This window comes from Choloepus didactylus, chromosome 8 (assembly GCF_015220235.1).
Source record: "Choloepus didactylus isolate mChoDid1 chromosome 8, mChoDid1.pri, whole genome shotgun sequence".
Lineage (NCBI taxonomy): Eukaryota > Metazoa > Chordata > Mammalia > Pilosa > Megalonychidae > Choloepus > Choloepus didactylus.
This window is the reverse complement of record NC_051314.1, coordinates 3,412,029-3,436,217: the sequence shown is the minus strand read 5'-3', so window position 1 is coordinate 3,436,217 and position 24,189 is coordinate 3,412,029.

Genomic DNA, 24,189 nt, shown 5'->3' with positions numbered 1-24,189 from the left:
GGGCTTTCTAACCAACACACTGGTTCCCATTTTCCCTTTAGCATCATGTCTTTAAGGACACTCTGTGGTGGCCCCTGCATGTTGACTCCATCCCGTCTACACACTGCAGGGGCGTGGGGCAGTGATCCATGTCCCCGGGCCATGGGCAACGAGAAGAATGGGGTCTCCACGCGGCCACCACGTGGGTGGATCCCGGGGGCCAGGAGGAGAGCTCACCTGGCCTCACCTCTATCAGTCCACTTGCAGCCCCACTACTCCCTCCCCTCGGGGTATAGGGGTGATGCTAACTGGGAGGGGCACGAGGAGCCTCTGGAACACCTAGAATGTTCTAGAAATTGATTTGGGAGGTGATGGCATGGGTGTAAATGTAAAAATCCATTGAGCTGTACACTGAGGAATTGTGGACTTTACTGTATGTCGGTTACTCCTCTATTAAATAAAGGATCCTCTGTGGAGACCTGTGAGGGAGAAGGGCAGAGGTGCAAGGCAGGTAAAAGGGAAGAAACAATGAAGGGGCAGAAGTCCGTGGGGACCATCACCACACTGCAGTTAAGAGGTGACAAGGGCTTGGACCCATCGTGCCCAACCCCGGGTGCACATCAGAACCATTTGGGGGAACTGAAGACTTACTCACCGCCACTCCGGCTGCTCTCCAGGTGAGCTGTGGGAGGCTCCCTGGAGGTGGAGCTCAGGCATCAGGGATTTCCAGAGGCTGTCAAGGTGGTTCTCCTGTGCACCATGGTCAAGAACTCAGGCTTGGCCCAAGGCCAGCATGCCCAGGTGGGTGTATCAGTTCCCAGAAACTTGAAGAAGAGAATCTCCAGAGCGTGGTGCCCGGTTGGAGAGACAGAGGAGCAGCCTGAGATGACCCGAGAAGGAGATCTGGAGCCCTCTGCGCCCTGCCGCACACCCTCCCCTCTGCCTGCAGGACCATTTCAGGTGGCATCCTCCCGGCTAGGGACTGGCTCCAGCACCCAGCCCCAGGCCATGGGAGTCCCTGGTGCTGGCTCCCGGGTCCCTCCCTGCAGGTGTTCATGATGTCCACTTCGGAAGTGTTGGTTCCTGGAGTTTCACCCATGAGGTTGTGGGCCGCTCCGAGGCTCCACCTTGGTTTGATCCTTCCCGTGACTTTTGGGTTGATCCTCAAGCCTGCACTGGAGTGGGGACTCAAGACACAAATGTGGAATAAAAACAATAGGTGGGTGGGGGTGTCAGGAAAGAGGATCAGGGTTGAGCAGAATGTTATGTGTGACATGAGGAGCACAGGGGCAAGGCCTGGGGCTGGACGGGGCCGGGCCCGGGTAAGTGGTGTGGCCAGTGAGCCCTGGCTCGGAGTCATGAGTCCACGAGTCTGCAGTGGCTGAGCAAAGTAACAACCCAAACAAGCAAAAATGTATAAGGAAAGAATATTCTGGCTGCTGAGAAGATGGCACTTGCTGGCCCAGAAGGAGGGAGGTGCCAGGTACTAGATTAGGCAGTGTGTCCTTCATCACCACACAGGCCCAGAAAGATGATTAGATAGATGATTGCTTGATAGACAGACAGGCAGATAGATGATGGATAGATAGATAGATAGATAGATAGATAGATAGATAGATAGATATAGATAGATAGATAGATAGATAGATAGATATAGATGATAGAGAAAAATGCCAGTTTCACTTACTGTCCTTAAGGAAGCAATAAAATGTACTCATTTTATTAAATCTTAAACTTGGAGTACACTTACATTTAATATGCATGTGAGTACGCATAAAACACTTTTGTTGCAAGTAGCACTACAATCATTTTTAAGAGGAAAAATCCTTGTGTGATTGTTTGAGTTACAGGCTGAACTAGCTGTTTTCTTCATAGAAAACCATTATTACTTGAAAGAACTACTGAAACACAAACTATGGTTATTCAAGAGTGAGTATTTGACAGACATTTTCTCAACAATGAACAAAGTGAGTGTATCATTTCAAGAGGAAAAAAAAAAAAAACTGACGGTATTTGTGGCCAAAGACAAAATTAGAGATTTTAAACAAAAATCAGAATTTTGGAAAACTTGTATCTGTCATTGTGAAGTTGATGGCTTCCCAATACTTTTCTGATGGGATTGGTGGTGATAATAAAGAATGTGATTTTTTATATTGATAATATGTCAACATGTGGGGGATCGGCACAATTCAGTAAATCAGTGTTTCCAGATGACCACTTCATGATGTTACAAAACCGTGTTTGGGTAAAAGATTTTTCAACATGCAAGACAGACAAATGTTTAGCTTTTTTATTCTTTTTTTTTTAGTTCAACAGAGGATGGAAAGATCACTGATAAAATTTCATATTTCACATTGCAGCTAACCTTTAAAAAACTACTACTTGTTAAGTTTTGGTGTAGCATCAAAAAAAAGAATATCTATACTTATCTGAAAAGTCAACTAAAATACTCTTTTATGCCTATGTATCTTGGGAGGTCAAAATTTCTTTATATACTTCAACAAAAATAACATATTGCAATGCAGAAGCAGATGTGAAAATCCATCTGTCTTTCATTAAATCAGACATTGAAGAGATTTGCAAAAATGTAAAACAATGCCACCCTTCTTGCTAACATTTTTTGTTTGTTTTGGAAAACACAGTTGACTTTTATTAAAGAAAACTTATTTTGTTTACATTTAATGGGTTTGTGGTGATTTTTAAATAAAAAAATAAGCAAATGTTCTAAGCATTTCTCAGTTTTAACTTCTCTTGTGATAGATATCAATAAACATAACACGTTATATTTATTGATATAGCTCTTTGGATCCTCAATAATTTTTTATAAAAGCAAGGGTTTTTAGACAAAAAATTTGAGAACCAGTGACGTGGGGCCAGCCGTTGGACAACGACTCCTCGGCTTCAGAGCATACCCCTGAGTATGTCTGCGTGCATCTCCAGCTCCCCGGGGTGGTGTCCTGGGGAGCCCGGCTTGCTCTGTGCTCCATCTGCCATCCATCGCTGGAGAAATCTGACGGAGGCTGGCATCGGAGTGGAGCTAATATCCAGCTCTGTGGCTTGAAGATGTCACCACCTCTCGAACCTCAGTGTCCTCAAACAGAGCTGCCTGCGAAGTGGTCCAGCCCTTCCTGCTCCCCAGGGCCCAGAAAGGGCAGCCCCCAGCGCTGGCCGGAGCAGGGCTCAGAGGGGGCCCTGGGGCAGGAGGGGTGGAGCTGGGCCTTACGAGGGACAAGATGCTCACAGCAGGGAGGGGAGGGAAGCGAAGGGATGGGGATGGGGGTGAAGCGGGCGAGGCAGGTACCACACACCAAGAAGCTTATTTAGAATATGCAAATTACATGCAAATTATCAAACCATTTCACCCCAACACACCAGGGCCAACTCATTCAACCGCCTCAGGGAGAGTGCTATGCGGCCCACAGGCCAGATTCCTGGGTTGGGTCTTTCTCCATGTGCCCCAAGTCCTCCATCCTCCTCTCTGTCCCCAGAGCTGTTCTCCTTCCCTAACCCCAGTGGTCAGCCCTGGACAGGCGCTTGGCTGTGGGGTGGTGGGTCCAGGGAGCCCTGCAGGGCAAGGGGATGGAGCGAGTGGGGCTGGCAGCTCTCTGAGCTGCTCAGACGGCAGAGAGGGAGGGTGGCCGTGCCAGCCTGTGTTGCTGCTTGATGCCTGGACCTCGAAAGCATCTCAAAAGGCACATCAACCACAGACCAGAGCCCCTGGGGCCCCGGCTTTGCTTTCTCACAAGTCACAAGTCTGGGAGCGTAGCCAGCCAAGACCCCCCACCACCACCACCTCAAATGTCCCCTGAGATGACGCACAGGCTTGTCGCCCACCCACCAGGATGCAGGCAACAGGGTGTCAGTCAGGTGGAGACTCCCAAGTCACATGCTCCGGACAAGGCCCAGCACCTGCTGGACTCAGTTTCCCCTTTCATAAAAAGGGAATGAAAGCTGCGCCTGCCCCTAGGGCTGGCGAGGATGCGGTGAGCAGCTACACAGAGCACCCTTAGGAGACATCCGGAAGCAGCCAACACGCCGGCAGTGTGCACACAGCCTTCTGCTCCCTGGCTTTACATGTGTGTTTATGGAGACCCAGGCTGAGCTCGGCTTTGCCTCTGAGACCCAGTGCAATTCCTTCACTGTCCCTGGAGCTCTGCCTTCTCACGGGAACATCCGGGTCCTGCCTTCCCCAGGCTCTGGCCGAGGGCCTGCTCTGGGCCGCCCAGGGTGGTGAACAGGGAAATCCCAGGAGCCAGGGCCCCCAGCACGGCACCCCCAGGCCCACTTACCAGGGCTCCCAGGAAGGGGCTGTCATGACCCCAGCCCCAGGTCCTTCCGTGGGCACAGCCAGCGGGGAGAGGCGATGCAGGTGCCTGTGGAGCTTTCCCATCTCCACCTCCGTGGACGTGACTGAGGCGGTGGGAGAGAGGACAGGCTGCAGGTCAGGCCGGAGCAGATGGAAGCAGTGCAGGCTGGAAGCCTGTGGCACGTCCCGCCTTGTACAGTGTGACGCTGTGAGCAGGCTGCACAGCCACGGCCCCTCGTCCCCACACACCGTGCTGACCTCCCAGTTCTCTGTCTCGGAGCCATCTCTGGCCCCTTCAAGGCACCCCATTAGATCTGTGTCTTTTTTTCCTAAGATGTTTCTATTGTGATGAGCTAGAAGTTTCCTCCCTGGGAAACGGGCTGACCCTGCCTTGTTTGCTCACAGCCCATCCACTTTTGATTCTGCTTTGTCCTTGGTGGGGACCTGGTTTTCCTAAGTTAAATGTTACTTATATCTAAAAATAATCTATTCAATAAAAACTGTCTTATTCTTTTAAATAAAAAACAAATCTGGACTTATGTAAGGAGCTACTTCATTTGGAAAGACTATTTGCAATAGGAAGAATGCTTAGAACTCAGTACCTGCAAGTGTCAATCACACAGAAAAGAGCAAAAGAGCTTTCTGTTTACAGGGAGGGGTAAGCAGAGCTAGCAGGAACAGCGGGGGGCCGGGCTGGTGGGTGGGCTGAGCAGAGCGCACGGTTGGGGTGATAAAACAGGACAAGTTTTCCTGTGGCCTGCTGATTCTCAGGATGAGCTGCTAGGGGAGAGGATCTGCCCTTCCTGCCTGCCAGGCTGTGGGGAGGAGGTAGCTTGGCTGAAGTGAATTGTGGACAATTGTGAGCTCTTGTTCACGTCTCACAAACCTCCTTTGTCTCTGCACCTTCTGTGTGCATGTTCTGTGCTGGAGACCAGAGATGTCCAGTCCTGTCCTGGGGTGCACGGAGGCAATTAAACACAGAAATTGAAGTACAGTGGGCTAAATCCCGTAACATGATTCATCCATGTATAAAAGTGATTTTAAAAACCATCAGCAGTTCCTTCTCATTTATGACACCAAATTGTGGCCTTTAACATTTTGTCTTAAAAATTGGGGTTATAGTGGCAGTAAGCATTGGAAAGGGTAACACAGCAGCCTTAAGGAATAGACCCCAAATGGCAATGACTGAGCAAAATGGAAGGTTCTTCCTTATGTGGGGATTCAGAGGGGGTTTCCCAATGGAGTTTTGGGGATCTGGGGACTCAGCTCCTTTCCTCTGCAGCTGTGAGCCCCTGGGGCCTTGGTAATCTTTGCTTCCAGCCAAGGAAATAGGGGGCAGAAGGAACACCCCTGACCCGGCCGGGCCAGAGGACTCACACCCCACTTCCCTTCAGAACACACGGTTGGGATCTGGCCACGGCATCCCGGGGAGCCGCGGGCCCCTGGCCACACAGCCGCCTCCCAGCAACAGCCCCGCGTGTCTGGGTGGGCAGCTCGCCGTCCCCACCATGGGCAAGCGCAAGAGTGGGCCTCAGGCTGGGCAGCCTGTGCTCTGGGGAATTGTCTACCTGGAGATCTAAGGCAAGTGTCTCCCCACTGTTCTCGGGGAACCTTTGTACCAGGAGATGGGCCCAGCTGAGCAGTCCAGCACTGAGCTTAATAATTTGAAGACTATGTTGTGAGGGGTAACAGGTGTCTCCACCCTTACCTTGGCTGGGGCTTCTCTGGTTGGGACCAGCAAATAGGAAAGGATGGGGTCTGGTCTCAGAAGAGAGACGGGATAGACAGGCGGGTGTCAACCCCAGGGCACGTCCCTGGACATGTGGCTGGAAGGCAGGCCACAGGGGTAAGAGGCCCAGGAGTGGACACCTGTGAATGGCAGCTCCAAGACACGCTTGAAGGGTTTGCTCTCCTACAGGTAATCCTTTTACCTTGTCGTCATGCTGGTGGACACTTCCTCCTCAGTGTCATGGAAATCCAGACCCAACATTCTGTAACCACTGCCACCACCCTGGTCACCCACCATCAGCTCTCACCTGGATTTAAGCGAGAACCTCGCACCTGGCCTCCCTGGTCCTAATTTGCCCCAGTGTAGACACCATTCAGCAAGCAGAGGGATATTTTAAGATAGAGGTTAGAGCGTGCCATTTTCTCACAAGTGTCTTCTCAAGATCAACTGTTGGGAAATTATTAATAATAGCAAAAGAGTGGAAACAGCCCAGATGCCCAGGAATGGGGACTTGTTGAAGAGACTCTGTACACACACACACACAATAGGGTGCTCTTGCTGCAGCTGCACAAAGGGATAAAAAAGATTCCTCTCTACAATGGGGAGTGATTGCCAGGGTGTATTATTACATTAAAATGAAAGCACAAAGAACAGAACAATGTTCTATAAAATGCTATTTTTTTCTGTAGAAATTGAAAAAATAGAAAAATACACAAATGGAACAGTACATCAAAAACAAATTAAAATGGTTATACGGGGAAGGCAGGTAGAGGAGAGACAAGAGCGAGACATTTCTGAACCCACTTTATTTTATAGATTTTATAGATTTGACTTTGCAACCATATCACTCTTTTAAATAATTATTCAAGATTAAATCTAAAGGAAAATAAAACCCTGAAGCTTTTTAAACTGAAACAAATTGCTTTTCAAGTTGGTTCCATAAACACACAGAAAAAAATTATTATAATTGACTTTAAATTCAGTATTTCAACTATACTCCCCCAGTTGGATGTATCTTAAGTACAAACGAACTGCATTCAGAGATCAGAGATCTTATTATTAAAAGTAATATTGTCGTTTTGAATGTATCATACATATATTTTTGTTATAAGGCAAATAATAATTAGACCAATGTCACTGGAGCCAAAATTTCCAGCATAATACAAAAAAGATGCAAATATAACATCAAAGAAGTCAAGGAAAAACCCAGTAATCATAAATCTGAAATGGAAATATCAGTATACACTAACGATTCGTTTCTCTCTGAAAAAATTTATCTGATCTGTGTTTCCCAGCCTGGTCCTCCTGAAATGCTCAGAAGCATTGAGAATCCAAAGCAATGAACATCCTTGTTCCTTGATTATGTTTTCTAAACACAATTTCCCAGGAAAAGGAATCAGGGATTTGCGAGAAAAATGGCCAAAGCCAATTCTCAGGCAAGTACTACGCAAAGCAATTCTGGGAAATATTGTGCTGTGGCAAAGGTACCTGGAGACAAGTGAGACAATTGGAGCATCAAAAAGAATATGGCTGATACTGACTGCAAGTCATTCATAGTTTCATGACGGCATGCAAAGTCATCACTGGAGATTGCTACGGTAGCAACTCATTACTCTTGACAACTGGAGAGAAGGGACAGAGAAGAATCAGTAATGATCTTGCATTTCCTGTGCAAAGTGTCTTTCAGGGTAACCAAACAGTTAATGAGAAAAAGTTTTCCTTCATAGCAACAGGGGAGCTGCTAAATTCAGAAGGAATGATAGAATGACAAAACGGCGATTTTGCAACCACCAATGAACTAGCGGATCTCGGACGGACTCGTCGATGGATGCTACACCTGTAGGTGAGGGGATGAAGTGGGTGGGCCCGGCTGTCCATCTTTCCATCCGCACACAGGTAAAACTGCCACAACCAGAGCCGATGTGCCTCCTGATCGGATGGAGAAGAAAGTTCACACATCTGTACGCGGACCCCGAGCTCATGAAGCTGCTAGATCTAACCACCATATTAGAGGAAATGTGGGGACTAGAGAAAAAAGTTAAATGAAGCTATAAGGGTCAAATGACCTGGTCTTGCAACAGGTTTTAAAAGGGGCCTTGACAAAAAAGTGGAAGAACTGTCTCGGGTTAAAAGAGACACGTGAGACGTAGCAAGCATATGTCAACCGATTTTGATTCAAACGAATCAAAGCTAAAAGGCCCCTTTGAGGTAATTGAGGACGTTTGGATCTGGTCACATGAATTTAATCCGCTGCCTGAAGTCACTGTATAGCAAATGGCAGAGTCAGTGCTCAAAGCTGGGACGCCAAGGCTCTTGTTTACACAATCCTATATTTTTCTCTGTGGATATGATGTGAATTTAATATGAAATAAAAGGACACCAGAAAAGCTGGCACCTAATGAGGACTGGCAAATAGTGACCTGCAATAAGTGTTTGTTGCGTGAGAGAGTAAATATAGCGTGAGCAAGCGATGGGAGAATCAGCTGCTGTCACGGGCAGTTTGTCCCCAGTCTTTCGGAACTACCCTACCTACAAACTGCATCTAAAGCTCAGAGAGGGTCAGAGACCCACACACTCAGACAGCACTGTAGGAGCCTGAAGCCCTGCAGAGCTGCTTTTCTTCTGGAAACAGAATAATCATCCTAATGAGACTCAAAACCCAGAGCTGGTCTCCCCATTAATTAGCCAGCGGAGCTCTCTGCCACCAGAGGCATTTTCTGGTTTCCTGGTGAAGCAGCTTAGCCCGGAGGCAGCTCCCTGCCATCCTTCTGCACCAATTGTTCTTGCAAAGACTCCTCCGAGCTGGGAGAGCAACTGTGCAAGGGCAAGCCCCAGAGAAGTGAATAGGTTGAGTTTGGGAAACAGCATTGTTTTGCCCACAAAGCGCAGCTCACTTATTTGCAGCTGGAATATGCTGGCAAGTGGGGAGGTGCGAACGTTTGACAGAAGTGCACACAGCGTCCCTGCACGATTGAGGAAAAGGCTTTTTTTGTGACGAAAGAGCCAAGAGTTCTGGATTCTAGCAGGATGAAGCCAGCAGCTGGAGGTCAAAAGGAACATTTCGTTTTGTTTTGATTTTTCCTTTGAGGCAAACAGAACACAATCACGAGCCCTGACTCTGCCGGGTGAGAATTTAAGATGTGGTGACGATTCCTTTGCTCAGCCTCCTGAAATGAAGGCAGGGATGTCTGGTGATATTTGCAAGGCTTGTTTCTAGGAACGCTCAGAGCAGAGAGGATGTGGCACAGGCACTGGGTGCAGCTGGAGATGGGCAAAGGGGCAGAGGATGGCGAGCATCGCTCTGGCCCATCCAGCTGCACCTGCTCCACCTGCCTGGGAGTCTCCAGGCCAAAGCCCCTCCTGTCTGGAGCAGGGTACACGCATGAGGGTCAGGCCCAGCAGGGACCAAGTCTGGAACACTACTTATGGTGAGCAGCGAGGGTGACTGGGCCCAGGGGCAGGACGGAGCAGTGAGAGAAGCCCAAGGCTCTCCAGATGCAGTGGTGGACCCACCTCTTGTACCCAGCTCTCCTGGCCCACTCTTCCAGGGTGCCCGTGTGCAGGCAGCTGGCACGTGGCCGTGGTGTAGGGCCGAGAGCACAGGCAGCCCTGGGCACTGGCTGGAAGGGTGAGAGGAGCCTGCAGCCCCGGGCCCCTTGAGCCTGCGTGGAAGGCAGAGGGGCTCCCACCCCGGCTTGCCTGGCTGCAACGGGCCTAGGGGAGCCTCTTCCATGAGGAGCTGCACAGTGGGCTCCGGGGTCCTGCCTCAGTCCTCTGCTGGGTGTCCAGAAGATCTGCCCCTCTCCCTTTCTGTACCTGGGACCCCGATGCCTGCTCAGCTCCACCCCAGGTGGCTGCAAAGAATCCACTCTCTTCAGCAAAGGGACTCCCCTTGAAGTTAGGACCATGGGCCCCTCATGTTCCAGGGGCTTCAGGGCCTCTGAAATCTTCCTGGTGACCTCCCACTCATCTCAGAGAAAGGGATTTCCCACTGCCCGGCACAGCCCTCTCCAGACCTGGAATTATTCCCATCTCATGTCATTCAGTCCCACAGTGACTTGAGCCCCTCCCATGCCCCCCAATTCCATGGCAGGTGCGGGGAGACAGATGGAGCACCAGCCTCCTGCGGACACAGGAGGGGCAGCGTGGCAATCGTTAGGGAGGTGCAGCAGCTGAGGGCTGCCCTCTGGAAAGGCCAGGAAGGCTTCCTGGAAGAGGCCACGTCTGAGCAGAATGGTGTAGAGCAATTTGGAGAAAGCCAGGTGAACAAGGCATGGAAGGCATCTGGCCCCCAGAAGCCCTGAGTGCAAGCACCAACAGCCTCTGTTTGGAAATGGCAGGCCCCCCAGGTTCGGGTGGGACTCGCTTCCTTTTGAGCTGAGATCTTGGTGGTAGGAGCTCAGGGAGGATGTTCTATCTTTCAAAGTTAATAGAGCCACAAAACAGCCGCACGGAACAGTGTGCCAGCCGAGCTGGCCGATCACAGGAGTGGAACTGTGGTCGCCATGCCGGGGTCCCACATTCCGTCCTGAGGTCCCACGTTCCATCCTGAGGTCCCACGTTCTGTCCTGAGGACCCACGTTCCATCCCAGGGTCCCACGTTCTGTGCCGGGGTCCCACGTTCCGTCCTGGGGTCCCACGTTCCATCCTGAGGTCCCACGTTCTGTCCTGAGGTCCCACGTTCCATCCCAGGGTCCCACGTTCTGTGCCAGGGTCCTACGTTCCATCCCAGGGTCCCACGTTCTGTGCTGAGGTCCCACATTCTGTGCCAGGGTCCCACATTCCATCCCAGGGTCCCACGTTCCGTCCTGGGGTCCCACGTTATGTGCCGGGGTCCCACGTTCCATCCCAGGGTCCCACGTTCCGTGCCGGGGTCCCACGGTCACATCGGTTGTGCCTCCTGCCGGAAAGGCTGTGACAGGTGGGTCTGCCCTCCCTTGATCGTGACCCCACATTAAATCTCAAATGAATGCGTCAGACAGGTTTTTCTTGCTTTTTAAGTAAATCAAAAAAAGAACTCCCAATTTTAACCTCAACATCAACTAACCCATGCAGGTTAAAAAACAAAATATCATTTTTAAACTCTCACAGGGGCCAAGAAAGCTGAAGCACTGATATTATTCAAAGGGACGTGGGAAATTGGGCCCTCTTGCATATTTTTGAAGGGAGTGTAAACTGGAAAATGCTTTTGGAGAGCAATTTGAAGACACATGCATCAACATATAAGCAATGCAAGATATTTCGCTATGAAGGGTCTATCCCATAGAAACATGAAGGGCTTAGAGATTAATGTGTAAGTGTGCTCACAGCTATGTTGTTTTTTTATAGAAAAAAATAACAAAGGAAAAGAAAAATGGCTTAAGGAAATGACTGAACGAGGAAACAGTATCGTGCGGCCGTTAAAAGTACAGAAGTGGATTATAGTAATGAGCTCCAGGACATCTGCCCTCTGCAAGGAGCAAAAACCTAAGAGTGCAGCAGTTTCATTTTGATACCATTTCATTTCTTAATGTACAGACAGAAGAAAAGGTCTCCAAGACACAAATCAACTTGTGAACGATGATTCATTACAGGAAAGTATTTGGGGAGGGGTTTGAATTTCTGTATGCTTTTGATCAACTGTTACCACTTTTTTAATTAAAAAAAAATGAACAGAGGGGGAAAAACCCTTCCATGTGAAGGTAAACAGTGATTGCTGGTTCGGATAATCAAGTAAATGAGTAGTTTGTCTTCATCTAATTTGCTTAAAACGCGAACAACTTGAGAAAGAGCTCACACATACATAGCCGGTCCCGCGTGCGCTTTCACGTGTGAACTCACTTCATCCTCAGAGCAGCTGGATGAAGGACATGCCCTCATGGGTCCACGTTACAAAAGGGGAAACCGAGGCACAGAGTGGGTAAGAAGCTCTTCCAAGCCCACAGAGCTTGCAGAGGAGAGCCAGGATTTGAACACAGGCAGCACGCACTGCAGAGCAAGCTCTGAGCTCCTGCCCTGGGGGACACTTCTGAGGGCCCATTTCTCCAGCTGCAGGGCCACCTCCTCCAGGAAGCCCTTCCCTGCTCTTCACTCCCAGGCACACAGACAGGGGGACGAAATCCTTCGTCTGTTGTGCTTCTCTCTTCCTCAGTACTTGCCACAGACGCCCGTGGAGAGCGGGGAGCCCAGTAACCCCCCTTCCCTCTCTGGGTTTAATTAGGTAAGAGCAAACAGAAGCCAAATTGGGCTGACGCATCACTAGCAAAATCCCAAGGATTTCCAAATACGGGGCTCCCGGTCAGCGGGGTTGATGGGAGGCCAGATGGCCCCGGTCTCCAACCCTCCCACGCTCCTGCAGACCTGGAAGCTGGGGCACGGGGAGCAGAGACCCAGCTGGGCAGCCAGCAGCTGCACACAGAGGGGGGTCTCGGAGAATCCACTATGCACTGTGTGTGTCTGCTGAGGTCACCACTGCCAGCTCAGTTGTGCATCCAGAAGTTTCCAAAACAGGTCACAGAGGGACCCCGCGTCCTCCAGTTCCGGGTCCCGGCCCAACCCATTGTCCACGGCCGGTCTTCAGAGACCCTTCGACGAGTTCAAATAACATTCAGGTGGACACTGCCCTCCCTGGGGCAGCATGAACCTTCCAATTATTGTGTTTCCAGAGAAAAATTAAAATCCAAATTGAAATCCCCTTCCCCTCATAAATTAAAGTCCAGATAAATTAAAACCCACAATTCTTCCTCCCCCAATTTCTTTCTCGCCCCGTGGCAGCCCGAGGGCTCTTATTCCAGCTCAGGTGTCCTTCCACAGCTGTGGTGGCTTTATCCTGGGAGGCACACAGCCTGGGGACACTGCTTGGGGTCAGTCGTCCAGTCCCAGGACAGGGGCTCCCGCCCCAGCAGCCACAAGGGCCAGAGGTGCAAGTTCCCAGATGCCAGCCTGGGGTCCCACCCAGAGCCCTGGGGTCCTGCCCAGCACCCAGGGGTCCCACCCAGAGCCCTGCCGCTGCTGGGCCGGCCTAGACGATGGCCAAGGCTCAGTGCCGTGTCCACAAAAGCCTGAGAAACCCCTCGTGGGTTCTCCCCCAGGGCCAGGCCCTGCTGGTTTCCCAGTTCACAGCCTGGGACCCAAACACCTGACACAGGTGAAATCTCCAGGTAAGTGGTAAGTTGGGGCACAGGGCTCTGTATTCGGGGGGATCAACCTCCTTTATAAATGCCCCCCACGCTCTCTGCACACAAGGCATTGCAACCTGTTCTGCTCCGCGGACCCTCCCAGGAAGAGGTTACGGGCTGCACACTTACGCTGACCTCTGGCTTCCCTTTGCCCTTTGAGCCTTTTGTCCCACCCTCACGCACCCCACACCCGGCCTCGTGGTGCAGCCTGCTCCCCAAGGGCAGGGCCACGTGTGACAGGTCACCCCTCCACCCCCTGCCTTGCCTTGTGCACTGTCTCCATCCTGCACCATCTTCTAGAAACCTCTGTCCCCAGCAGATTTCTCAGGCTTGCCCAGCCTTGTGCCCAGGGCTGCTGTAGTGCCTCCCTCCCAGGGTTCCCGGGCCCCAGAGCCTCGTCTCAGGTGTGGGATCACCTGGGCTGTGACCCCTGAGCAGGACCCGAGGGGAGGCTACGAGAGCCGGGGGCCCAGGGACCCAGAGGGGCCAGTGCTGAGTCCCCCGGGCCTCCTGTGGGAGACGTCCTCACTGACGGCCAAGCCTCCCCTCTCGGTCCCACCTTCTCCCCCAGTGAGGAGGAGGCACCATGTCCCTCCCTGACACCTGCTTCCCGAGCCGACCTGGTCACGGGTCTGGTCCTAACCTCCATCTCCTGTAAGTCAAGTAATTCTGTGAGCTGGATCCGCTGCCTCCCCTCCTCCATCTCCCCCCTTCCCTCCTCCATCTCACCCCTCCTCCCTCCCCTCCTCCCTCCCCTCCCTCCTCCTCCTCCTTCCCTTCCTCCCTCCCCTGTGTGCTGTGTTCTCATCCTTTCGGCTTTCTGACACTTTCTCCCTGGGCCCGCCCCATGTGAGAGCTCTGAAATCAGTGAGCTCCAGGGCTGGCAACGCCCCATTTCCTAGAGTGGGGCTCGCCTCCAGGAGGAGAGGACCCCCACCTGGAGGCCCTCCCAACGCCCAGCACCTGGCACAGCCATGCCCGCCTCTGATGCTGCCCTGGCCTGGTCCCCTCGGGGCGTCTCCCCTGTGTCCTCCCGTGGACACCTGGTCCCTCACTCCCCAGGCAGATTCCCCCAGGTCCCAGGTCACACCTGCTCCTCAGCCACCAGCACCAGGTGAGAAGTCCGCCGAGGTGGACGTGCTCCATGCTGGTCTCAGAACTTCTGAGTGCACAGTGACCCCCGGGTGCAGCCATCAGGGGCACCCGGACGTGCACTTCCTGGGCCATCTGCTGCTGCCCTTGAGGGCAGGTCCCTAGGGGGGCGTCACCCAGGTGTCCCAGTTCAGTCCCAAAGCTCCTTCTCTCTGTCAGGTTTCTTTGTGCTGGCCACACCCCTTGTCCATCCTGCTGTCCAGGGCAGGTCTGGGAGTCTTTCTTGAGCCATTTCCAGGGTGAGCTTCTTTCCTTAGGGACCTGCTGTCTGGGGGCCATGTCCCTTTTACTTCTCGGACCCCCTGAGTATATCAGGCCTCCAGCCTGTGAGTGGGAAGGGGAGGCCCTCCGTCCATCGCCCACAGGTGAGATGGGTGCTCCCACCCTCCTGAGGCCCTAGAGAGAATCCTCCCACCCTCCCTCAGCCCAGCCCCTCCTCCCTGGGGGTGAGTCGGGAATCCTCCCAGGAGACGGCAGCAGTGCAAGGGGGCCGTCCGGGGTGGCGCGGGCCTCTGCTCCCCTAGACCGGCCTGCCCCAGGCCACAGTGGGCCTTGGCTCCTGGCCCCACCATGCCCAGCTCGGCAGGGCACTTCTGCCCCTGGGAAGGAGACCCCATTTTCCAGGTGGCTTGCACGCTCTCTAACCTTCCTCCATTAGTAATATTTATGCTCTGAACTTGACCTCACCCATTTCTATCTCACAGTAGGATCAGAACTCAGAAGAGAGGGCTGTGCTAGGCCCACTTTCCCATCCCAGGCACATGAGCTCATTGCCCTCTGTCATGCCTTAAATTATGCCATTTTGGCTCCCAAAAAAGAATTCTGGAGGCTGAATTCCAAAGGCCTTAGAGAACTCGGCTTCCAGCTAGGATCCCCAGCTTGGGGTGCCCTGGCATTTCCTGGACGCCGGGACCTTGGCCTTGGCGTCTGCAGCCGAGGGTCTGGATGGGTGGCTTGCTGAGGTCCCATCTGCCAGGGAGGATTCCCTGGGCCGCGGCCCGTCAGATGGCCATCAGCCTCTGCCAGCAAGAGAGCCACCTCCGGGGAGGGGGCTCGCTCCCTTCCTAACGGCTCTCGTCAGAAAATCTGTCCTTAAATTAAGCCAAAAATCTGCCTCCTGGTCACTTCCACCTGTGGCTCTCGGGCGCCTGCTGGGGTGACGAAGTCAGTCCCCTCCGCCCTGGAGAGCCACGGAGGGTCCCTCCCAGCGATCCCGTCTCACTTTCAGGCTGTGTCCTTTCCAAGGGGCGCTCCCTCCTGGTCACGAGCTGCTGGGACGTGGGAGACGCGGCGCCCAGACCAGCCGTGCTGTGCACAGTGGGCCCCCACCCTCTTCTGGCCTTTCCTGTGCGTGGCGGCCCCGCCCCAGGGGCCCCGGACGCAGATCTGGGTCCGCTGAAGCCTGCGGTCCACACGGAGCAAATGGCGAACCTGCCGGGTCCCTCCCCGTCTCGCACATTTGCATTTGCGGTTGATTTTTCTTTAGCCGAGAGCAGGACTTCACGTTTAACCTTGCTGAATTCCATCTTGTTCACTCAGTCCATTGTTCCAGCTTGTCGAGGGCCTTTTTCTATCCCCACTGTTTCTTCCACTCCATCAACCATCCCTCTGAGCTTTGATGTGCAAATTGGACAAGCAGGCCCGTTGTGCCTTTATCCAAGTCATCGATAGGAGCAGGGCATGCCCCCGAGGCCTCCCTCCAACCCGGCATCGATCCCTTAATCAATACCCTTTGGGTACTGCTGTTCCGGCGGCCCTGCTGCTGCCTGATGGCCGGAGCCTCTCAGCCAGGTTTCTTCTCTGGCTCAAGGTCTCCCCGTTTTGCCTGGCTGGCGGCAACCACCGGCAGCCTCAGGTCCGGATGGGTACACCTTCCGATCATGCATCTGCGTAAGTGTCACAGTGGCCCGTCATCTCTACCAGCACCACCTCCAGCCTTGGCCAGGGATGCTCCTTCCCCACTCTGTCTCCCTGCAGCTCTGCCAGTCTCAGCCAAGGCGCTGCCCATCAGGGGAGTGGCCCCTGGCACATCCAGGTGATCCCAGCACTCCTCCTTCCCTCACATCGGCTCACCTGGACTTCCTCCCCTTGGCTCGAGGCTTACCTGATGTGCAGGTAACAGCACCTGGGTGCAGGCGCCTTGTCTAATCCATCCCTTTTCCCCCTCCCCAAGTCCAAGGTGAGGCTCAGAGTAGACTTGCAATAAACATTAGTGGCCACAGCTTTACATTCTCATGTGGCTCATCTAGGGCAGGGGCCGACAAGCTGCACCTGCTGGCCGGAGGCAGTCTGCTGCTGGTTAAGGCTGAGTTTCACATTTTTAGATGGTGGGAAAAAACTTTTTAAAAAGAAGGCTATTTCGTGAAACCTGACAATTACATGAAATTCACATTATAGGGTCCCTAAACAAAGTTCCATTGGCACACAGCTGTGCACATTCATTTATATATTCTCTACGACTGCTTTCATGGCCACGAAGCTGAAAATATCCTCACTGGCCTTTTGCAGACAAGGTCTGCTGATCCCTCTTCTAGGGAAATGGGCCCAGAGTAGAAAAGAGCAAACCCCATAGACCAAATCTATTCATTTATTCAAAGAGCACTGATTGAGCAGCCAGTTTATTCTAAGGAAGTGCTAAGTGCTGGCAGTTTGGTGGCAATCTAGAAAAACAGGGCTCTTCCCTTGCAGAACTCACAATTAAGTGGGGGAAAGGAAAAAAGAAAATCAATAAATAAGCCCAAAACAAAATAATTGGATATTATTAAAACTTGGTACAAAAATTGCAGGGAAAGTCATGCAGAAGAAAGGAGCTGGGAGAGGTAGAGAGGCCAGAGAAGATGTTCTGAAGTGGAGGCAGGCGGGCAAGGAGCAGAAGGGCTGCCCAAACTGGACAGAATAGGAGACAAACGGCAGGCAAGGTGGGGGGGGGGGTGCCTGGGCAGTCTGGGGCAGTGGGAGCAGCAGGAGAGAGCTGGAGGATGCTGGAGAGATGGCTGGGGGCAGGGAGATGGACCCCTGGTCTGGGCAAAGGGCTTAAGGTGGATTCCAAAATGGCGAGAAGCCCTTGGGAGTTTTCAACAAAGAAGGGGTATGGTTGGATCTGCATTCTGAGAGGAAGTGTTGGGCAGACAGACACACAAGCACCACACTCTGTGCAGGTGACAAAGTAGAAAAGATGCAGGTCTGGTCTCAAATGAACACTCACAGTTTACAACTGGAGCTCTCTGGGAAGTTAGCTAGATCCTGGAGGACAGAAGGCATACTGTTTTTTCCCCACACATCCATAAAATGTTTGCTACTTTCCTGCCCTATTTGTCCATCCATTCACTCTTCTTATAGTCCCCTCTCTACTTCAGCTGATCAGACCTGTGATGAGAGCTTAGGAGCTTTGGTGCAAACCCATCTTTACACATGAGGAAGGTCTCTCTAAGTGGTGAGGCTCATGTGTGCACACTCACACACACACTCACACCCTCACTCTCACACACAGCACAGGAACAGTAGGGCCATTGCTAAATTAGACTTCAGAAATCCAATACATTTTTTTTATAGAAATAAAGAGGTAGATTCAGATGGGTTAAGTCCCTTGTCAAGTCAGCAGCCCAACCAGAAAGTGACAAATTTTGCATTAGTTAGGTTCTCTAGAGAGACAGAACCAACAGAATATACATAAAGGAATTGGCTCTTGCAATTGCAGGGTCTAGCAAGCCCAAATTCTGCAAGGCTCACCCTCATGCTGGAAATCCCAGTGAGGGGCGATGTGGAGGTCTTGAGGCAGAATTCTGCTGGTCCCTGGAACCCTCAATTCTTGCCCTTAAGACCCCCGGCTGCCTGGGTGAGGCCCACACACCTGCTCTAGCTGGTCTCCTTCACGTCCAGCCAAGACACTGTAGATGCCCATCCCATCTGCAGATACCTCCCAGCAACCACCAGGCCAGGGTTTGACCAAACCACCAGACACTGGAAACCAGCTAGGTTGACACAGACATCAACCATCACAGACTTAAACTCAAACCTCCCCCAAAGCCCAAATCCCACAGCTCCTATGGTTAAGAAATTGCCCCAGACCAAGCAGCCTCGTGTTAGGAAACCAAATGCTGGTGAGCACACGCGCCCCTCTGGGGACACAGCATGGCATCCGGCTCTCTTCCTCCCTGGCTGTGTTGAATACAGCGGGAGGCCCTGGGCCAGGTGAGGTGAGCGGGGCCCTGTGCAGCAGCCTGGGGACCCTCCAGGACCACCGTGCTGGGGCCGAAGCGTCTCTCATCCTTCCCTGGGCACTCAGCTTGGCTCATAAGCTGCAGCAACTCTCTCTGAGCTCACTCAATCATCGACCAGGGTCTGGTTTCCCCACCAGTCTGGCACTATGTCCCCCCTCTTCACAGGGTGTTCCAAGAGACAAGTGCCAGCAACATCCAATGAGACACTGAGTTCAGCCCTTCTGGTGCAAAAGCAAGTTAGCTCCGAAGTGCATTCTTGTTTCCTTTCGGTCGTTTAGTTCCTTTCTGGAGGCCAGAGCTAATATTTGTGCACGCTGTGAGTAGTGCCTGGTGTGCAGTGGGCACGTTTACATGCGTGGTCTCCGGAAGGGCTTTGCTGGAGCCCCCCGGAGGAGGGGCTGCTCCTAGGGTGCTTCAGGCCTTGTCACGGCCACCGCCCGGTGGACCCCCTTGGTCGAAGGCAGGACCACCAGAGCTTTGAGGTTGGCGTCCTGGCTACTTCTGAGGGTCTGGTAACTGGATTTGCTTTTCTCCCTACAGCACGTGACCCCAGGCCATGCTTGCTGCAGAACTGGCCGGATCTGCTTCCTCCACGGGCCTTCCTGCCCTCAGGTGGTCACCTGCAGTGACCTGCTTGCTCAGGAGGTCACCATGCGGGCTGGGCAGCCAGGTGGCCCCTGAGGCTCAGTCAGGATGGAGCTGTGGGTGGAGGGGCAGGGGCTCGGTCAGCACAGATCTGACCCTGCAGTGGTTGGCCCAGCAGTGTGACGGGGGTGAGACGGATTAGAGTGCTGGGGAGAAGGAAGCCAGCGCAGCCCCAAGCCCCTCTTGCTGGGGGACCTTGCTGGAGCCAGAGGCCAGAGAACGGTCACCTTGGTGGGCGCTGACCTTGGACAGCCACCAGCCCCCGATTCCACTGAGGCCAGGGCCACCTGCGGGGGGAGTCCCATCTCCTCCAACCCGACATTCCCACGAGTCAGCTCCTGTGCCATTCGGCTTCTCACCACGTGACCCCCTTTAGGGTTTTTCCTCTTTCCCATGTCGTCTTCCACATGATTCAAGGACATCAGGACACATTTCTGAAGCACCCGCTCTGCTCCTGCCCGTGCTCGGGGCGAAGGGAGACCCAGAAGCCGTGTGCTCCGGGTGGAAGGTCACCCCATGCTCGGCTGGAGCTCAGAGCAAACCAGACCGTGGGTGAACGAGGCCTCCCCGCCTGCCTTCTGTCTCCAGCGGGGCGGATGAGATGCCCCTCCCAGGGCTCCACAAAGCCCTTCCAGAGGCCACGCGTGTAAACGTGCCCACTGCACGCCAGGCACTATTCACAGCGTGCACAAATGTTCGCCCCGTCCTCCAGAAAGGAACTAAACTGCTGAAAGGAAACAAGAATGCACTTCCGAGCTAACTTGCTCCTGCACCAGAAGGGCCTGAATTCAGTGTCTCCTTGGATGCTGCCTCCGCCCCTCCCGCATCAAGGGCCCTCCGGAAGTGAGAGTTGAGTGAATGAATGAACAAAAGAACGGGCTGGTTTCAAAAACCTCAGGATTTGGACCCTGCCCGAGGGCAAACACTGTAACCTCCATCCTGGTCCCCTCCCGGGAAAGGCACCTGCCTCTCAGAGTTCCTCCAAAGGGTGCCCAGTCAGTTCACAGAGAGCACCAGAACAGCGCCTCATCTGTGCCGAGTGCCCGGTGGTTCTTACCTTTGATTGTCATCAGTCGTCATCAGTGACTCAGCTCTGCTAACTAGGCTGATATTTACAGAGCCTGCAGTTTCAAAAAGTCCACACAGGAGGTCCTGCCCTTGCCCCATGATGTCCATACGGCAGCACCGTGGCCCTAAGTCCACTACCTTATCCCGGAGTGAGAGCCAGAGCCCTTCTGGCCTGCCAGAGGCCCTGCCACACCTGCCCCTCGGAGGCCATGTTGCACCCGTCCCACACCTGGCCTGCACCTGTCCCACACCTGGCCCACACCTGGCCCCGCCCTCTGACACGATTCCGTTTCTCTCCCAGCACAGGGCCCACTTCCACACTGGACTCCTCCCGCCCCCTGATTGCCGGCTCCCCCTGCACCCGCCCCGGCTCCTGCCGAGGAGTCCCCCTTGCGGGGAACCTTCCCTGGCCTTCCTCATGAAACAGCACCTGGCACTGCCTCCCTTTCCTTCCCCCTCTGTAATGCCACACTGTTTACTCCCTGCAAGTCCCATGAGGCGGGGGAGTTCTCCTGCTTTCTCGAGGGCTGCACCTCTGGAGCCTGGAAGGCAGAGCAGGGACTCAGGAAACACTGCGGAGTGAGTGAATGTAACTTGGTCGCTGCAGTGACGAAGGAAGCTTGCCTGCCATGTCTGGATAAATGACTGAGCCCTCTGTCCATCTGGGATCTGACCTATTTCAGGCAGTTCTCAGAGGACACTAAATAGTTTGCTGTTAAATCCCATTATCTGGGATCCTGACATCCGAAGCCCTTATCTTCTGTTTCCAGAGTCCTCTCATCCTTACTTCACCCCAACGTTAAGCTTTTCAAGCTGGCTTAGTCGCTCTTTGGGTTATTGCCATTAACCCAGAATCTTGTCCAATCCTGGACTCTGTGGCTGGTCAGATCTGAACTGAAAGTATAAATACGCACATGGATTCTCCTCTCCCGCCGAGCACAGCTCCCTCCGGAACCATGATCACTTGTCTGCCCTGCCCCCCCGAAAGTGCTGGTGCTGTGTCTCTGGTCTCCAGTCTCCAGCCACAAAAGGCCAGGTCTCCTGGAAGGGCTCACACAAACGCAGGCTAACTCACCCCACAAGTGCCCATATAGTGTCCCCGTTAAACTGAAGCACATCTTTCCCAGAGCCTATATTCAAAAGCACAAGTGTTTTTGTCTTTTTATTCTGCCCAAGATACCAGGCCAGTCATCAGTTGCTCTTCCACTACTTTCCCAGACACTAACCCGGTCAGAGGATAAGTGACCTCCTTCCTGGATGACGCAAATCCCTCCCAAAGCCGGTCGCCCCTAAGCTCACCGTGCTCCCATAGACCCTACCTTCAGCTCCTGCCTGAATCCACCCATAGACAACTTCCACTGCACATTCTTTTGCAGGAGAACCAGCTCATGATAGGAAAATAGTAGGATAAGAAATTAGATCTACGGACAAACACTTCTGGAAGGGTGGAGTAAGGATCTCTGAAAATCCACTCCTCCAGAAAAGCCACAAGAACTGTGGGAAAAACTGTCAAGATCAACATTTTCAGAGTTCTGTAAATTAAGCTTTGCAACAACCCAAGAAGCATTCATTTAGGTGAAAGGCTGAACCTCAGCAGGAGCAGTGAGCTCTGTGGTGTTTCAACTTGCCCTATTCCCATCTTCCTCACCCCAGCTCCGTGGAAGCCTTAAACACCAACAGCTCCACAGTCCTGGGGAAAATCAGCAGCCTCAGGACTACAGTGGGTGTGAAAGCAAGAAGCTGAGCCATCGCTGCAGTGGGGAGAACGAGGCCAGCGTGCTCCCCAAGGTTCTGTACCCAGAGAACTGCCATGACTTGACATGTGTGGTGGTTCCCTGGAAACCCGCTTCTCGGGCTTGTCTTTATTCGATCCGACTCAGTGCTCCCTCCGTGAGAGCAGCCGTGTGCCCAGGGCTTTTGTCAAAAATAATCACTGGCAGTCGCTTCACATCCCAGCCACCTGAGGCATTGAAACAAGGTGGAGTAAACAAGAGGCTGACTAAAAATCTTAGGAAAATTGGGGAATGAGATTCCCAAAGAGGGCCCTGAAATGAGTTGAAAGGAGCTTTGATTTCCAAACAGGGCTTAGTAAAGAAGGACATACATGTGCAGGGCTGTGCCCACACCTGGAGGACCTGAGGAAACCCTGCCTCTCACCTGTGGCTCACCTTGGGACAAGCGGGAAGTGAAGCCTGACGTGGATTTGTCAACTGCCCACTGGAGCACTGAAACTGTGCCCCCAAACCACAGAGCCCCTCGGCAAAGGCGGGGAGCAGACATTTAAGGAAATCAGTGTCTGGTCATGAGCTGGCAGCTAAACTAACCAAGGAGAGGTTTCTGTGGCCACTACAACAAAGACAGAGATTTCACAGAAATAGTTCGGGAAAGCCATTGAACAAACCACTGATGAACGGCAAGGACAACCAATCCTGGGAGGGAGGGGGTGGGGATCTGATCCCCAGCACTGGACCTTATATTAGGTAAAATATTCACTGTCAACAAAACATTATGGGATGCACAAAAAAGAAAGGAACTTATGGCCCATACATGGGGGAAGGGGGGGAAACCTGTCTCTAAGAAGCCCAGGTATTAGATTTTCTAGATAAAACCTTTAAATCAGCCATCATAAATAATGTTCAAAGAACTAACAAAAACTAAACATTCAAAAAAAGTCTATGAATGTTGCCTAACTAAATAGAATATTTATAAAAAGGAAGGAAAAATTTTAAAGGAACCAATTCATAAGCCTAGACTTAAAAAGCACAATAATAACTAAATGAAAAAATCAGTGGTGGGAGTAACCTATGGATTTGAGCAGGAAGAAGAAATATTTAGTGAACTTTAATATATGTCACTTGAGATTATCTAATCTGAGGAACAGGGGGAAAAAAAGAATGAAGAGAAATAAACAGACCCTCAGAGAACTGTGGGAACCAAAAAGCATTTTAACGTATGCACAATGAGAGTCCCAGGAGGAGAGGGGAGAGAGCAAAGGGCAAAAAGAATATTTGAATAAATAATGGAAGATCTTCTCAAATCTGAGGAAAAAAATTAGTTCACACATCAAGAAACTCAATGAACTCCATGGAGGATGATCTATGAAAGAGCAACACCTACATACATCATCATAAAACTATCAAAAGGCAAAGACAAAGTGAAAGTCTTGAAGCAGCAAGAGAAAAACAACTCATAATGCAAAAAGGATCTTCCATAAAATTGATGGCTGAGTTCTCGTCAGAAACCAGGCCAACCAGAAAGCAGATGGATCACAGATTCAAAGGGCAGAAAGAAAATGGAAATCAACCAAGAAATCTATATCCAGAAAAACTATCTTTCAAAAATTGAGGAGGAGATATCTTTGCTGGGAAGATGGCTTAGACATACTGTCCCTAGTTCTCCTGCAGAGTTAAACCCAAACCCCTTCACATTATATATCAAACACATAACACTCTGAAGGATGGAAAGAAGGTAGGGACTATGGGACATTAAGAGCAATATGGGGTGAGGTACCTGGGTTTACTTGTTGCCTCATATATACCGGCCATGGAGCTTAAGAAGCTTGCAACCTGGAAAAACCAATGGGAACAGAACAAAAAACAACAGTCTTTTTTTCTGTTAGGAAAGAGACAGTCTAGCAAGACAGAACATTTTTATATGATAACTGCTCTACTCCACCAAGCACTGCAGAAAGGAACAAAGTACTGTGGCCCACCCCTCCCATACCCCAAAGGCCCAGTTGAGAGCCTGAACCCCACACCAAGGAGGCTATAATGAAGTGATGCCACACTCCTCCTGGGGAGGGGTCCAAGAAAGCCACACAGGGAGCTGGAACATTCTTGCTCACTGGCTAGTAATGAGTATCCCCTCCCCATCTGCAATGACAGGAGAGACCACCTGGGAGCCTGGATCTCTTTTAACTGGGAAGGCACGTGG